The sequence below is a fragment of the Ursus maritimus genome, unplaced genomic scaffold (assembly GCF_017311325.1).
Source record: "Ursus maritimus isolate PB19 unplaced genomic scaffold, ASM1731132v1 scaffold_25, whole genome shotgun sequence".
In the NCBI taxonomy this organism is placed as follows: domain Eukaryota; kingdom Metazoa; phylum Chordata; class Mammalia; order Carnivora; family Ursidae; genus Ursus; species Ursus maritimus.
The window spans coordinates 6,226,687-6,241,903 of record NW_024425008.1 but is presented as its reverse complement, the minus strand read 5'-3'; the positions used below and the strand labels follow the sequence as shown (position 1 = coordinate 6,241,903).

General features: G+C 41.5%; 1 long non-coding RNA gene across 1 annotated transcript in view; it reads left to right on the top strand.

The window, feature by feature from the left end:
• Window positions 1-14,910, top strand: part of LOC103669558 — a 47,543-nt gene extending 32,633 nt beyond the window's left edge. The window contains exon 4 of the long non-coding RNA XR_570337.2: window positions 14,145-14,910. This is a non-coding gene — a long non-coding RNA (uncharacterized LOC103669558). The remainder of the gene's footprint in view (window positions 1-14,144) is intronic.
• The last annotated feature ends 307 nt before the right edge of the window (window positions 14,911-15,217 follow it).

Genomic DNA, 15,217 nt, shown 5'->3' with positions numbered 1-15,217 from the left:
CTTTCTGGAAGTCCATGGATGGAATTCAAAGGCAGAGAGTTCCATTCGAGTTGTATTCAATAAGTATACACTAAGCATTTAATATGTGCTAGGCACGGAGCTTGCAATTGGGGATCTAGGGGCAGGGTCACTCCCGTCAAGATGCTCCAAGGGCTTTTGAGAGCCAGGCAAACAAGCTGGCAATGGGCTGGGTGGTGGGGGGCAGGCTTGGGCCTCCTTGACACTTTAATACGCAAATACCCTGCAAGTGTAGGTCATTATCCCAATTTTACAGAGGAGGGAACTGAGGCTAGGACAGCTTACATCAACTTCTCCCATCTTCAGATGGCTAGCAAGGGGTCAACAATGATAGAAGTAATAATAATGAAAAAAACCTGTCTATATCTATATCTGTGTCTATCTATAATCAATACCATTTCCAAAAGACTTTGATTCTTTATCTCCCTGAAAGAAAGGCCAAGAACACTATGAGATAATTAAACGCATTCAACACAAAATGCAATAATCAGCACTCCAAGTGTTTTGAGATACAGAAATCGCTGCTTAAAAGAGCACTTATATTCAGTTAGAATTTTCTTATCTCTGTTATTGAGTCCTATATACTATAACTCTTTTCTGAACATGGGGTTGTTTTATTTAAATAATCTGCTGAAGACAAATATATATATACATATGTGTGTGTGTGTGTGTGTGTCTTAGCATTTGAGCCCATTCCCCAAGCCAGATCATTTTCGAAGGCTGAGAAACCCCTCCCCCCATTTCCTATAAGGTCAGAACATGTTCCCCTGTCCACGTTCCCAGACACCCCACGGGCAAATTCCCTATCAAACTCTGACGCTTAAAACCCTGATAGATTTTTTTCCTCCGGATACCATCTGTTCGTTAAAGTCAACATTACATCTTTCTGTCCCAGAGAGCCCCAGGCAATCCTACAATTTTCCTGGACTGGAGAAAAAGCGGCCATAAATTTAAAGACCAAAGAGTGTTCATCTCCTAGAAAGGAAGAAAGGGAGATGGGGTGTAAGAAGGGGAAGGAAGGAATAAGGAACGGGTAAGGGAAAGAAGGAAGGAAGAGATGGAGAGAGGGAGGGAAGGGAGGAAGGACAAAAAAGTCAAAGCAGGAGTTCTCTCAACTTCCCATTACTATGACTTCACATTCGGGCTTGAGGTTCCAGAAACTCTGCCCTGTGCTGGCTATCTTGTGTGTGTCCCTATTAGGGGTAGGTTACTAATTTCTGTTCCTGATAGGGCAATCTCCATTACAAGGCTGTAGGAGAGGTTGTAATGATGTCTGGTAGCATTCTTGTCTTGTCTTCTCCTTCTTTCTCTCAATTTTTGGTGTTAACATTCAGAAATAGAACATTGGCTTCTTTCAGCATCTCAACATATATTTTTCCTACAGTAGCTTTATTTAGTTGGAAAAGTGAGTAATGCGTTTTTATCCTTTGTAGAGGGAAGCTAGGCTAGGGGAATCACAGATAAACACACATATTTAGTTACTGCTAAAATCTGTGGGCTTCATAACGTCTTCCCTTCTCCCTCCCTCCCCGCGCTGAAATATACAAGCTACCAACCTGCGAGGGAAACAGAACTGATCCTCTCGTTGATTTCAGGGGCTGTGCTGCTGGGGGGACTGACATGCCTAAGGGATCCAAGGTGGGGGAACATGGCTCTATGGAGAATGGGGAGTGAGCACGCTTGGGGTATTAATCATTATTGAGTCAAGTTGTCATCCGAGTGACACGATTATTGTTTTTCACGTTCACCACATGCTTTCCTAGAAGGAGATAAGAGCAAAACTTAAATAGCAAGGTAAGAAAATGGCAAGAGCAGATTTTTTTTTTTAATCTAGGTGACATTTCAATAATGACAGAGTGTACACACTCAGGATATTAAAGTCTTATTTCCCAGGCAAATCAGAGCAGTGTGACTCATCTACAGAAATCCAAGCTAAGACACTAATAAAGATTTTGTTTTTGCTGTTGTCTGTCCTATCTATCTATCTATCTATCATCTATCTATCTATCTATCTATCTATCTATCTATCTATCTATCATCTATCTATCTATCTATCTATCTATCATCTATCTATCACCTATCTCTCTATCATCTATCTATCTATCTATCTATCTATCTATCTATCTATCTATCTATCTATCTATGTTTGGGTTTGAGGAATTAGATCTAGAACTCTTCATGATAAGAGGTAGAAATCCAGTGGCCCACAGGCTAGACAGGTAACACCAATGAAGCCTTGTGTCAGGTGGGACTTGGGGCAAATCTATGAATCCATTCCAGCTCAAAAGGAGGCAGCCATTAGCTATGCAGCTCCTATCAACGTGATGTTAGGAATCTATGGGATTCCAGGCTGCATGGCTCTTCCAATTTTTCAAGAAATTTTAAATGTAGGCTCCTATAAAAGCCAAAACCACATTTTGAAGGTCAACCAAAACGTTTCGTGTGAACCCACACAGAACTGTACTCCTGGCCCCCATTCGGGGATCTCCATTCAGATCGTGATAATTATCATTATCAATGAATATATAGAGCTAAGCACTTTTTGATGAGTTATTGTGTCTCTTACTCATCTCTGGAAGCAGCACGATGGTGTGTGGTTGTGGAGACGAGAGTAAGGCAGGGACTGTGAGTTTAAGGCCTTTATGACGCGGGCAGTGACTTTTACTGAGCTTCTCTGTACCTCTCTGCTAGGGAGCATTGAGGACACCACCTGTCTCCTAAGGTTGTGTCGGAGCCTCCAGGTTGGGATGTGTGCAGAGCGGTAGGCAGATGATGACAGGCAGAATGCGCGGTGGCTGGGTTAGCCATCATCCTGCGAGCGTTATTATTGTGGTTCTGGCTACTTAGCTACGAAGGAGGGGTGACCCAATTTACTTTGTAGGAAACTTTGACTTAGCTGTAAGCTTCATGGACTACTCCTATAATTAAAGACAATGCTATGATCTAATTTACCTGTTAGTCATGATTGCATAGCACTCAAACACACACACACACACACACACACACACACACACAGTACTGTCACACTTTTTGGAAATTGTTTCTAATTCATTCAGAACTCAACCGTGTGTGGTTTCTGTACTGCCATGAGATTATTTCCTCTGTTAAATAATTACTCCAAGTAATTCAAGATCATAATATTTTGGAATTTAAAAATTCTCCCATGGTTACCACCTTGTTAGCTTGCTACTAAGTGGTCATAGATTCCAACCTTTTTTTTTTTTAATGGAAAGGATTTTTATATTGTTTTGCCCAATCTCTTATTCTTATAAACAGGAACACTGAGATTAAGAAAGGCCACAGTCCCTAAAGCAAATAGTCAAATCAAATTCCTTCCAATATTAATGGATATGTTGACTCTGCTTTCTCTATTCCTAAATATCATCTGAAGACTTTTTAATCATCTATAATAATGGCATTATTGAGATTGCTGGATCTTGTCGCAATAGCCTAGCCTACTTTCTGTGTGTCCAAGAAGAGATCCATTCATCTCTCTGTTTCTCGTCCAGAAATTAAGAGTTGTGGTTAAAGTCTCCCCCAGCTCTAAAACACCTTAAGTTTCACCATCGTCATCTGTATTTTTGTAGTAATCTGCAGGCTACAACTCCTTTGTCCACCGGGACCCAGATGACTTCTCAGAGTGGTTTGCCCCTCAAACCATTGTCAGAATTCATTGCCCAGATAAAGAACATAGAGGTATTTTCACTTTGTAAAGATATCTGCTTTTCCTTCCAACCTTGCTCATCTTTGTAGCTATTTTTCCTAAATTATTTCCTATCTTTCAAAGAAGATGAAGGGCATCTAGAACGTTTGGAAAAGCTCCAGGAAGACATTGTGTAGTGTGATAAAAAGTTGTCTATGGAAGGACCCAAATATGGGTCCAGTTTGGGTAATGAAGGACTCGGTCGCACATGTATTCCCGTAGTCCATGCTTGCATAGGCAGACACACGCATGGATAGACACGCACCCATCCCGTTCTGCCGTCTCTCAAAGCCCAGCTCAGATACAGATGCCCTCTCCTCCGTGCTACCTTTCCTGCTGATCCAACCAGAAGCTGTTTCTCCTGCCCCTGTCCTATGACCCCCAGACTTCCCCAGATATTTACCTTAGCCTTCCCCATTGATCGATTTCTAACTTGGTCAGTAATTCATTAAAAAGTAGCATGGTATAATGAAAAGACTGTGGACATTGCATCACACCTGTTTAAATCATGGCTTTGTCACTTTATGTGACATTGGGTACTTAGTGAACCTAAATAAACTCGGTATTCTCATCAGAAAAATGGTCAGGATAATATCTGTCTTTTAGAGGTCTCCTGAAGATTAAATGTTCGAAGTGCCAGACACATCATAGGCTTCAAATACATTTTTTTTACATTCATATTCTCCTTTTATATATGTTTCATCATTCCCACCAAAGTACAGGCTCCTGGATGAAGTCGATGTCAAATCCATGTCTAATTTCTACAATACTGTGTTGTGGAGAGCAAGAGCAATATTCCATTCCATAAATGTTTGTTGAATGAATGTATAACTATATTGCTATTCATTTCTAATTTCATGTTCGCTACCTTTAAAATCAAATTGATTTTTCAAGGCTCTACCCACTACTATCTGTGATGTGGATAGTAAAATAAATTGAATGTACAAATATGGGAAAATTAGGCAAGAGTCCTTATGTTACTTGGGAATGAAATGAATCATATCAAATTTTCAAGACTCTATCCACGAATTATCTGTGATGCGGGCAGTAAAATAAATTGAATGTTAAATTATGGGAAAATTAGGAAAAGGATCGGATCTGGCTTCATAATGAAAATGGGTCTTTTTTTTTTTAACATGAACATAGAAACGATGGTTGTGCCTGAATAACGTGTGTTGTTTGCTGTTTGAGTCGTGCTATTCTTTACCTTTCTCCCAGCATTTTATCGGATTCTTGAAAGTCATTCTTTGTGCATTTACACTATTTCAAAACATCTGCTGCTTTGGGGTTCAAGCTGTGCATTAGGGTTCCAATAATTTGCAGAGAAATTTCAAAGCAGATCTCCCGTCTGAATGACTCCATAGGAAATGCAGTAGAAGCCTGCTCTTTTATGAGAGTGCTTATAGCTGTCTTGAAGTGTTTGAAACTCAATTCCTTTACAATTGCCTTGTCTTGCTATTTCCTACCAAACTGTACTCTTGCCATTCACATCTCTTTAAGGAATACTATGGTCCAGCTAAGCCAAGGGACCTAAATGTAACCAATTCAGGTCTCTGAATTTTAAGCTCAGATGCTTTTTTCTACCTGTGGACCACCTACCAGGGTAGCTGACGTTGTGTGCTTGTCAATGAAACCGCCATCTCCATCCCCAGCCCATACCCCACTACACTTGGAGACACGGATGGATGCTCCCTCACCACTCGTGACCCTGAGCCCCTTCCTTATCCCAGTCAAATCCACACATCTTCTTTGTGATGTGTGCCCATTTGACTTCAATTTTTGTGCCCTTCTTGCTTCCAAGTATCCGGATAAACCTCAAGGCACTTGAGCCTCCCTCCTTGTCTTCAGCACAAATCCACTGTCAATTTATAGCTGCCTCCTTCTGACCCAGAAAGCCTCACTCTCTGCTCCCTGGGCAAAATTCCAGCTCCATCCAGAGCCTCTCGACCTTGTCCTCTTAACTTATCCCGAGTCCTGACAGCGTGACCAGAGAGAAACTAAGAGCTTCCTTTAAACAATAGTACTAATGGTGAATATAATATAACATAGCTTGAATTAAAATGAATCTCGGGGTTGATTTGGAATATTTTATATGGCATTAGTAAGTGCTAAAACTTTAGGAAATTTCCTTCCGTCCATAAAAAGGTCATATTACTTAGGCAAACATAGACAGCGGTTCAAGGCAAAGTGACTTTCTGAGAAAAGCACAAACAAAAAAATCACATGGACCAAGAGAGGGCACAGTCTTTAATTCTAGCGCCAGCCTTGTCACTGAGCAATTTGAACTCTGGGCAATACGTAGTAAGACTGAGAAGTTCCCAGCCATGGCAGATGGGTAGTCCATTGTTATCTGTCTTCTCAACTAAATCCCCACTAAGGCAAGGGGGATTTTTAATTGTGACCCTCCTTAATAATATTTGCACATAAAAGCAAAAATCTGAGACCGAGGACCCTTCAAAGGCTCCAAAGAGAGCATTGCTCTTGCTGGAAACAGCTCCTGCTAGGTTTGGGAGGGAGGCAGCAATCAGAGGAAATGCAGCCGCTCTTTGCGACTGGGGGTCCGTGGGCACTTCCTACAGTAAGAATCCGTCTATGCCTCCGTGGCAAATCTAGCTTCTATCTAGTTCCACAAATGCCAGTTGTTCAGTGAAGTTGGTGAGTTATTATTAATCATGACCAATGTACATTCTCTTCACTTCTACCTAAACTCAGCCGAGCAGATAACGGGCAAAAGATGGAAGGGGACACACAGAGTGTCCAGGTACGTGGCCAGAGGCCAGTCTTTACTCCTCGGACCACAGACAGGAACCTCAGGCCCAACGTGTCCCACGTTCGCTCCCAGGTGTGAAAGACTCCCATCTGCAATCCTGCAATGCTGGGTGGAATGGATTCCCCAACCCAAACCGGGATTAACATCTGTTAGCCAGCAGAGAGCTATGCAAATGCAATAAACATGGAGGGTTTCTTTTCTCGTCTTTCTTTTTTTTTTTACCTTTCCAAGAAGTAGAGAAACTTTTAGAAGTCTTCTGCCTGCACCTCTCGCAGGAGCTGCCTATTCCACAGTGTTCCTCAAAACCAGGAGGGAAAGTCTCTCTATTGAAATGCTAATGGAGGAGCAAACTCTATAATAAGATTGCAGCCCCTTTGGGTCTACATATAATTTACACATAAAATAAAATTGCACATGGCCTTGTTTCATAGCATATTTGTTTAATTATCCACTTTTTAGAATGATTTTTTCTTCAATTAATTTTCAATATTTAAAAGAGGAATAAAAATGTCAGTTTATCTGCACACCTGATAATTAAATATAGTGTGGGGAATAATTACATTATCTAATAGTGGAAATTTGTCCGGCTCTAATAACTAACATTTAGCAAGGATTCTGCTCGTTTCCTACTCTTCTAAGGATGGTCTTTGAATGTCTCTCTCCCCTTTACTCTCTCAGTAAAGTGGATTAGGTTTAGAGCATGTCAAATACCACCCCCATTTTTTGTTCCACACTTAGGGACCCAGTTTTACCGTGAGAGAGTGCCACAGACGCCTCGGCTGGGGAAATAGCTCAGTTTCCAATTTCTGCTTGGAGTCACAATTTTATCCCCACACTGAGTGGTTGGCTAACGCAACAAGCAAAGAAAAACCCTGGAAGTCATTGAGTTGTTACCTTCAATTTCTAGAAGCTGATCACTTGTTCTGGGTGGGCTGCCCAACCATAATTCACGTCTATGGAGCCTTTGGTCCTTAAGAATAGCAATCGTACAATAAACAAAACAGTCCTTTTCCCCACAAGACACTGAAACTCTGTCTTCCGGGTTTGGTCTTTTATTTATTTATTTATTTATTTATTTATTTATTTTATTTTATTTTATTTTTTTTTTCATGATTTCAAGGCCTTGAGCGCATAACCACTCTCTCGCACTGGAAACATGGCTCATCTCCTCCTGCTGGCTCACACTGGAGGCCTCGGTGAAGCCCGTGTGTTTTTGCGCTGGTGGCGGGTAGAAAAGGAAAACAAAATTATCCTTTTGAACAAAAGTAACCGAAGAGGCGATTTGGAACTAGAAGGATAAAAGAGAAACATTTGCCAAATGTATTTCCCGTTATTTAGATACTAGAGTGTTTTTTTTTATTAAAGATTTTTATTTATTTTATTCGACAGAGATAGAGACAGCCAGCGAGAGAGGGGACACAAGCAGGGGGAGTGGGAGAGGAAGAAGCAGGTTCATAGTGGAGGAGCCTGATGTGGGGCTCGATCCCTGAACGCCGGGATCACGCCCTGAGCCGAAGGCAGACGCTTAACCGCTGTGCCACCCAGGTGCCCCGATACTAGAGTGTTTTAAACTTACATACACACAAACACACACACACATGTTTTTTTGCTCTCATTTTTCTGGACATGAATCAGCTAAATCCACAGCTTTATCAGTCATTCTGTGTTATTGTTACATTTAGAAATATTAATCACTCCTTGTATTTAAACAGTGTTTTTACAGTTCCCTTATTTCAATTATACAGAAGTCACAAGAGATAGACTTTGGGGCAGATATAATATACCTTAAAAGATTTTTCTAGGAAGCAGGTAGGTTTCTGAAAAGTCTCCTTAGATTTGGCCCTTTTTGAGAGATGAGGAAACGGAGCCATGTTTACACAGGGGATAAAAGGCTCCCATCTTTTTTTTTTTTAATTCTTTTTTTTTTTTTTTTTTTGGTCATAGTAATGGTGATGAACCTTAACATTGATAGTTTTGGTTTAAAAAGAAATTTTTCCCCATGTACTTAACTGAGTTCTCAGAGAAATTCTATGCTGCAGGTATCATTTCTCTTATTTTAAAAATAATGAAATTGCAGTATTTGGAATTTAAGCTGATTTTATTTCATTTTATTTTTTAAGGTTTTATTTATTTATTTGTTTGTTTATTTATTTATTTATATGGGGGGAAAGGAGGGAAAGAAGGAGAGGGAGAGAGACCGTCTCAAGCAGACTCCCCACAGAGCACGGAGCCCGATGTGGGGCTTGATCTCATGACCCCGGGATCATGACCTGACCTGAAACTAAGAGTCAGATGCTCAACCAACTACGGCACCCAGGGGTCCCAAGCTAATTTTAAATACAACCAAATAGGTCTTTTCTTTCACATTTCAAAGATGGTGAGAGCAAGGCTTCAAGAACCCTCCAATGCCCTCGCTCAGTCCCAGCCTCACCCTGCTTCTATCACTTCAAATTCCCTCCATGACAGGGTTGTCCGAGGTGGTCCATCTTGATTTCCCTGTTTTGTTTAGGGATCAGTAAAACCAGAGAGGACTTTTTCCCCCTAAGAAGACATCTAAGAAATCCCAAGAGCTGAACTGAAATGTCAGCTGAATCAGTTCTCTTGGAAGGGGGAAACATTCAGAGGACATTTTCAAGTGTCAAAGGAAAAAAGCAACGATGTCCATTTCTGGACTTGTGTTGACCAGCATGGGCTGAACAAGCCGGTGGCCAGAACGCTGTAGTTTCCCTGGCAGGTACCATGAGACCCTGCCCATCAACAGCAACATGGCCGTCCTTCCCCACCTTCTTCCGCAGCCCAGGAAGACAGAGGCACACTGGCCTGTCCACACTGCTGTTTGGGCTCTGCAGGCTACTGACTCCTGTAGTACCATGTCAGTGGCAGGGGAAGAAAGAGGATCAAGGAGAAATTAGTATAAAAGAGGGAGAGAACCCAAACTAATTGAAGCTTACTCAATGGGTGTTTATTCTTCTCTTAGAACAATATTTTCTCATCCAACGAGAAATCTGCATGTAGGCAATTCCAGAGCTGATCTGGCTGTCCATCAAGGTCCTCAAGAGCCCTAGCTATTCTCATCTTCCTGCTTCACCATACACAACATATAAACAGATGTCCCCTCATGTTCTCAAGGTGGCTGCAGCAGCTCTGAGTATCACATTCTCTTACAAGGTACAAAAGTAGCAAGGAGTAAGTTCCCTCTCTCTCTCTTTCTCTCTCTCTCTCAGCCTGTCTCTCTTTCCCTCCCTTCTTCCCTCCCTCCACCTGCCCTCATGCCTCTCCTTTTATGTGGGAAAAAAAATCTTCTCTAGGAGATTTTACTAGACTTTCCTTATTCTCCTTGCCCAGAAAAGAGTCACAAGAATGTCCCCAACTGCAAGAAGATCTGGGAAAATAAGAGTCTAGCATTTGCACTCTATTTCATGAGACATAGTCTTTGTCAGAAGGTCACAATCAGAAGGGGGGGGGGTGCATTTGAAACAGGCATCTATCTATCTGTTTCTGCTATGATGGTCTGATCAGACTTTCTCATCTCTGGGCCCAGTGGAGAACACTTGACCTCAGCCACGCAAATTGGGGGCCCTGTCCCAGGTTTTTCTAAATAAAAAAATGGAAGTAAGGAAAGAAATAAGAGCATCAATGGTGCTGATGAAGCCGTAAAGCTGTGAGCCAAAGCTACTGACATCCCGAGTTCCAGCCTCTGGGAGAAACCCAGTCTGATAGGACGGAAGCTGAAATGCACAGAAAAGTAGGTGTGAGTGATGGAGCAGACCCAGCTGCCTCTGAGATCCAGGTTCTGTGGCTCTTGTTCTTTCCTCTGTTGAGTTACATGAGCCAATGGATTACCCGTTAGCTGAGGCTTAATTTGACTTGGATTTCCATCATTTATAACACAAGATAGGTATTATCATAGCTGTGTTTCAGTGGCAGAGGTGAGGCTATGTGATTTGCCTAGGGTTGCACCATTGGCCAGTAGCAGGCATGTCAGTCAAATAGGAACTTTCTACATGGAAACCCCATGCTTTTCTTGTGGGTTGTTGAGGGCTAGAGAGAAAGGAGAATGGTAAGTGGAAGGGAAGATTATAACAGTGGGTAGGAGACGCAAATTCTAGACCGCACCCCAGCACTCACTGGCTATACAGTCCACGCAGATGAATCCTAATCTTCAGTGTTTCCTTTCTTAAATGCCGATTGGAAATGTACGTGCTTGGGACTAGAGAAGGAGAGAGAATAGTCAGGCATGGAGTGGAGACTAGAGTGGAAGCATTGTGAAGGCTGCTTCTGCTTCCATAATAGTTGATCTCATGCATCCACTCGACACAGTCATTGTAATCACTCATTTTTTCTGTTCCAACTGTGTTAAGCATCCACAGTCGGTTTCTCATTGGGGCACCAAAACTTTGCTATTCGTTCATTCATTCATTCATTCATTCATTCACTTATAAAGCCCCCCCCCCTTTTTTTCCTACTACCTGGTCAATTCCTATAAATCTCAACTTAAGCTGTAGCCCTTTTTTCATACCAATTATGCTGTCTGTGAATATTTGGAACAATTAAACTACACATTTATCATTTTGGTACTTGGTTATACCATGTCTGTTAACTTTTTACTTTATTAATTAATAAAAATATACCTTGTGGGGCACCTGGGTGGCTCAGTTGGTTAAGCATCTGCTTTTGGCTTGGGTCATGATCCCAGGGTCCTGGGGTTGAGCCCCACATCAGGGGTCTCTGCTCAGCGAGGAGTCTGCTTCTCCCTCTCACCCTCTGTGCTCTCTCTCTCAAATAAATAAATAAAATATTTTAAATAAATACATAATAAATAAATAAGTAAATAAAAGCTTACTTTGTTTAAAAAAATCTCATCTTTACTGAAGGAGACTTAGAAATTCTATTAGGATCTCAGGTGGGTAGGGGAACAGATTTTTCTTAGACGGTATTTCAAATCAATACCAAATCAATACTATAGAATCATATAGCATTTTACTGAGTTTATAGAATTTTATAGCATTCATATATTCCTTATAACTTCCCATAGATAGGTATCTTTTCCATTTTTGACAATGTGGCTCAGAAACTCAGAAAGTAAAGTGACCAACCCCAAGTCCCATAGTTGATAAGTGAGATGCATTGGGGAATTAAGTTGGTGGCAGAGTCCTGAGAGTTAAAGATGTTAAAAATTAGAAAGAAGTGGGGCGCCTGGGTGGCGCAGTCGTTAAGCGTCTGCCTTCGGCTCAGGGCGTGATCCCAGCATTCTGAGATTGAGCCCCACATCAGGCTCCTCCGCTAGGAGCCTGCTTCTTCCTCTCCCACTCCCCCTGCCTGTGTTCCCTCTCTCGCTGGCTGTCTCTCTCTCTGTCAAATAAATAAATAAAATCTTAAAAAATTAGAAAGAAGTACAGAAAACTTTCTTTCCCTCCCTCCCTCCCTCCCTCTTTCCTTCCTTCCTTCCTTCCTTCCTTCCTTCCTTCCTTCCTTCCTTCCTTCTGTCCTTCCATTTTAAATATGTTATAGGCATTAATTTAGGGACATTGTCCATAGCATTTCATCTCTTCTTCTCATAACCTGCCAACCAAAGTTTTGCTCTCCGCACTTTGCAGATGAAAATCTGAAGATCTGAATCTCAGATGCGCAGGAGAGCTTGGTTTTAAACCCTGTAGCTGTCTGTCATGTAGCTTGTTCTCTTCCATTATGTCTTTTATCTTTAGAAAAGATAAATGAATTTATCCACCCATCTACCTATCCATCTATCGTCGCAAGAACCCACTTCTACTAAGCTCTGAGTTAGACCACAAGGATCAGAAATGACTCAGCCGGTTTCCTCTTGCTTCCCTGAGCCTCACATTCATCTGGAGAAGAAGCACATGGAAAGAGATCACCAATTTCAGTGTGATATGTGCTACATTATGCGTACGTCCACTGAGCAGTGGGATGCCAGAAGGGACAGTGCTGGCTCTCTGAGATCCAAGATGTCAGTAAGATGGTTACCCCTTCCTAGAGCAAGGTAATTTATTGCTCTAGCATCAAGCAGCACTACCCTTTGTTCAAATCCAATCTTAAGCCTGGTTTTGAGCAAGCTTTGGGTTTCCTTGTAGGTGTCCAAAGCTAATATTCAAGTCATTATGCCAACCTGTCATCGTAAACTAAAGAGAGGAGCTTGTGGTCAACCCACCTTACTTTCAGAGAGAGGCAATTGTTCCTAGAGTCATAAAGTTTCTCTCCTATGACACACTTTAAAGGGAAAGGTGATGCTTTGAGCCTGAGGACCGAAGTGTCCTCTTCTTACCTTTGGGGAAAAGAGGGCAGAGAATACCATCAACAGCCCATAGATATTGGTGATGTAGAAACAAAGAGAAGCACCAGGACTCCCTATTTGAAGTTGGGTGGAGACTGAGTTTTCAGAGAGAGGCATTTGGAGAAAGTCTTCAGAAAAAAACAGATTCGTGGCTATTCCATTGTGTGAGTAACAGGGTCTGCCAATTTCATTCTCCAGAGTGTAAGTATCTCCACTAGACTGCCACCTACAAACTAAAGTTAAGGAGTGAATTTTTAAATGCCTACTTCCCGTCGATTCAGTCTTAGCAACATGTCAGTGAACATTGTATTTTAATTTTGACTTTTCTTAAGAATAAATAATCAAGAATGTTTTTACCTCTTCAGACTTCCCCATTAAAAGTCCATCTAAATGCAATTAGTCTTATTAGCCAACATGAACATTACATTTCTTCCAAAGGTGCGTTATCATTGTATAACTTCACAGTCTAGCATTTGCTTTAGATTCAAGATGCCTGAAAGGTTTAGTTTTGTAATATTTTCTCAACAGTTCTAAGGCTGGTTCTGAGCTCTCTTTCTTTTCTCATCCAGTATCTTCTAGCATAGAATGCCATTCATTGTTATGTCAGTTCCTTAATTCATTTACTGATTTATTTTTGGCATTCATTTATTATGCTGGTGTCAACTTGATCTGTACCTTGTGATCCAGCCATACTAGGGCATACATTTGAATAAAATGTGCCCCGCCCACGTGTAGCTTACAGGCTGTTTGCAGACTGGCCATTATCATGAGTGGGGCAAGTGATATGGACTGAAGAAGGGAATTCTTCCTGGGAACGTGAGCTATATTTTGAATAAACAGAACAGAGGAGTTGGTGACCAGGGCATTCTGGACATATAGGCAACATATGAAAAAAGAGGAATTTTAGCTTACTCTTCAAAATGTGCCGCTAACCTCTAGAATTTCATAATCTAAAGGAATCATATATGTCCATCAAAATCCAAAGTGTAAGGAACAGTAGAGAAGGACACAATGTCGAGTGAAATTACCTGGGATTGATGGAGGGAGCCACTATTCTATGACTTCAGGTGATTCATAGGAGGCCTCTTTCAAGACCAACTATTCTTGTCCTGAAACATTAAGACTGGCTCAAATCGGGCAATCTCTAAAGTCTTTTCCTCACCCAAGCATCTATGTCTGTAGATGCAGTCTTGACAACATCTGTCTGTGCTTTGGGGGCCAAGCACAAATGGGAACTCATCTGAGCTGGGGCCCCACTGTTCCACCCAATCTGAATTTATCGTTTCATATCTCCAGCTCATTTTTGCTTTATGTGCTTGCTGATTTCAGCCTCTCTCTCTCCCAACCCAACTATACTGTAGGTCAGCAAATGGTTTAAATTCTCTACTCCTGACCCCAGGAGAGATGAAAACCATGCTGGAGAAGAGGTCCAGTCCATGAATGTCAGAGAGCAGAAGGAGTGGATGTATTCTTCAAGCTTCTAAAGCATCCTGTGCTTCCCATTGGCTTAGCCCTCCCAGTACCCAGCGTTCTCTGTTAGTGTGAACAGTGCAAAAATGAAGATCGTGTTCTGGGCTGTCTGTGAGCCTACTGTTCAACTCATGCAGGTGATTCACATATTTCATATGTATATGAATTGAATCTTTTACTTTAAAAATTGGCACAATTACAATAAGACTTCAGTCAAGAGTTCTTTTTAGATTTCCCAAGCCCATGAACGGGATGTGCCTATTTTTTCTTTCTTTCTTTCTTTTTTTTTTTTTAAGTGGAAGAGTAATCAGAAGAGGTAAAGGGGGAGAAGAAGGGACAAAAGCACTCACTGGAGAATGAAGAAAGGGGAAAGAGGGTGAGAAGGAGACACGGCTTGGGGGTAGGAAGAAGAGGGAGGAGCTACAGAAAAACAATACGTGGGGAGGGGAACCTCTAGCGATTTACATCATTTACATTGATTGTGGTCACTGGGATTGGGGGCGTGCACTGCAGACCTCAGAGGGGAGAAGTGAGTACACTGAAAGTAGCAAGACATCCGAGAGAATAACATTTAAGGTGTATGAGTCAAGGCATTTGCTAACACATCCATTCATGTGCTTTTCAATAAAGAAGAGAAATGGTACTAAAATAATAAGCAGTTGTGTTCTAATTTAAAGGCAGTCATTGCATTTTAGAGGAAAGATTGAGATGGGACAGTCCTTAAAAAAGGTTTCTCCACTGACAATATTTCTGGTTTAAGTATTAGCTGTGGTTACCACTGAATGAGCAATTATTGTGTGCAGGGTAAAAAGAAAAGTCCTTATTTTTTTAAGATTGTATTTCTAAAATTTTTAAAAGATTTATTTATCTGAGAGAGGAAGAGAGAGAGAGAGAGCAAGAAGAGGGGCAGAGGAGAGAGTCTTAAGCAGACTCTGTGAGGAGCACAGAGCCCGACGTGGAGCTC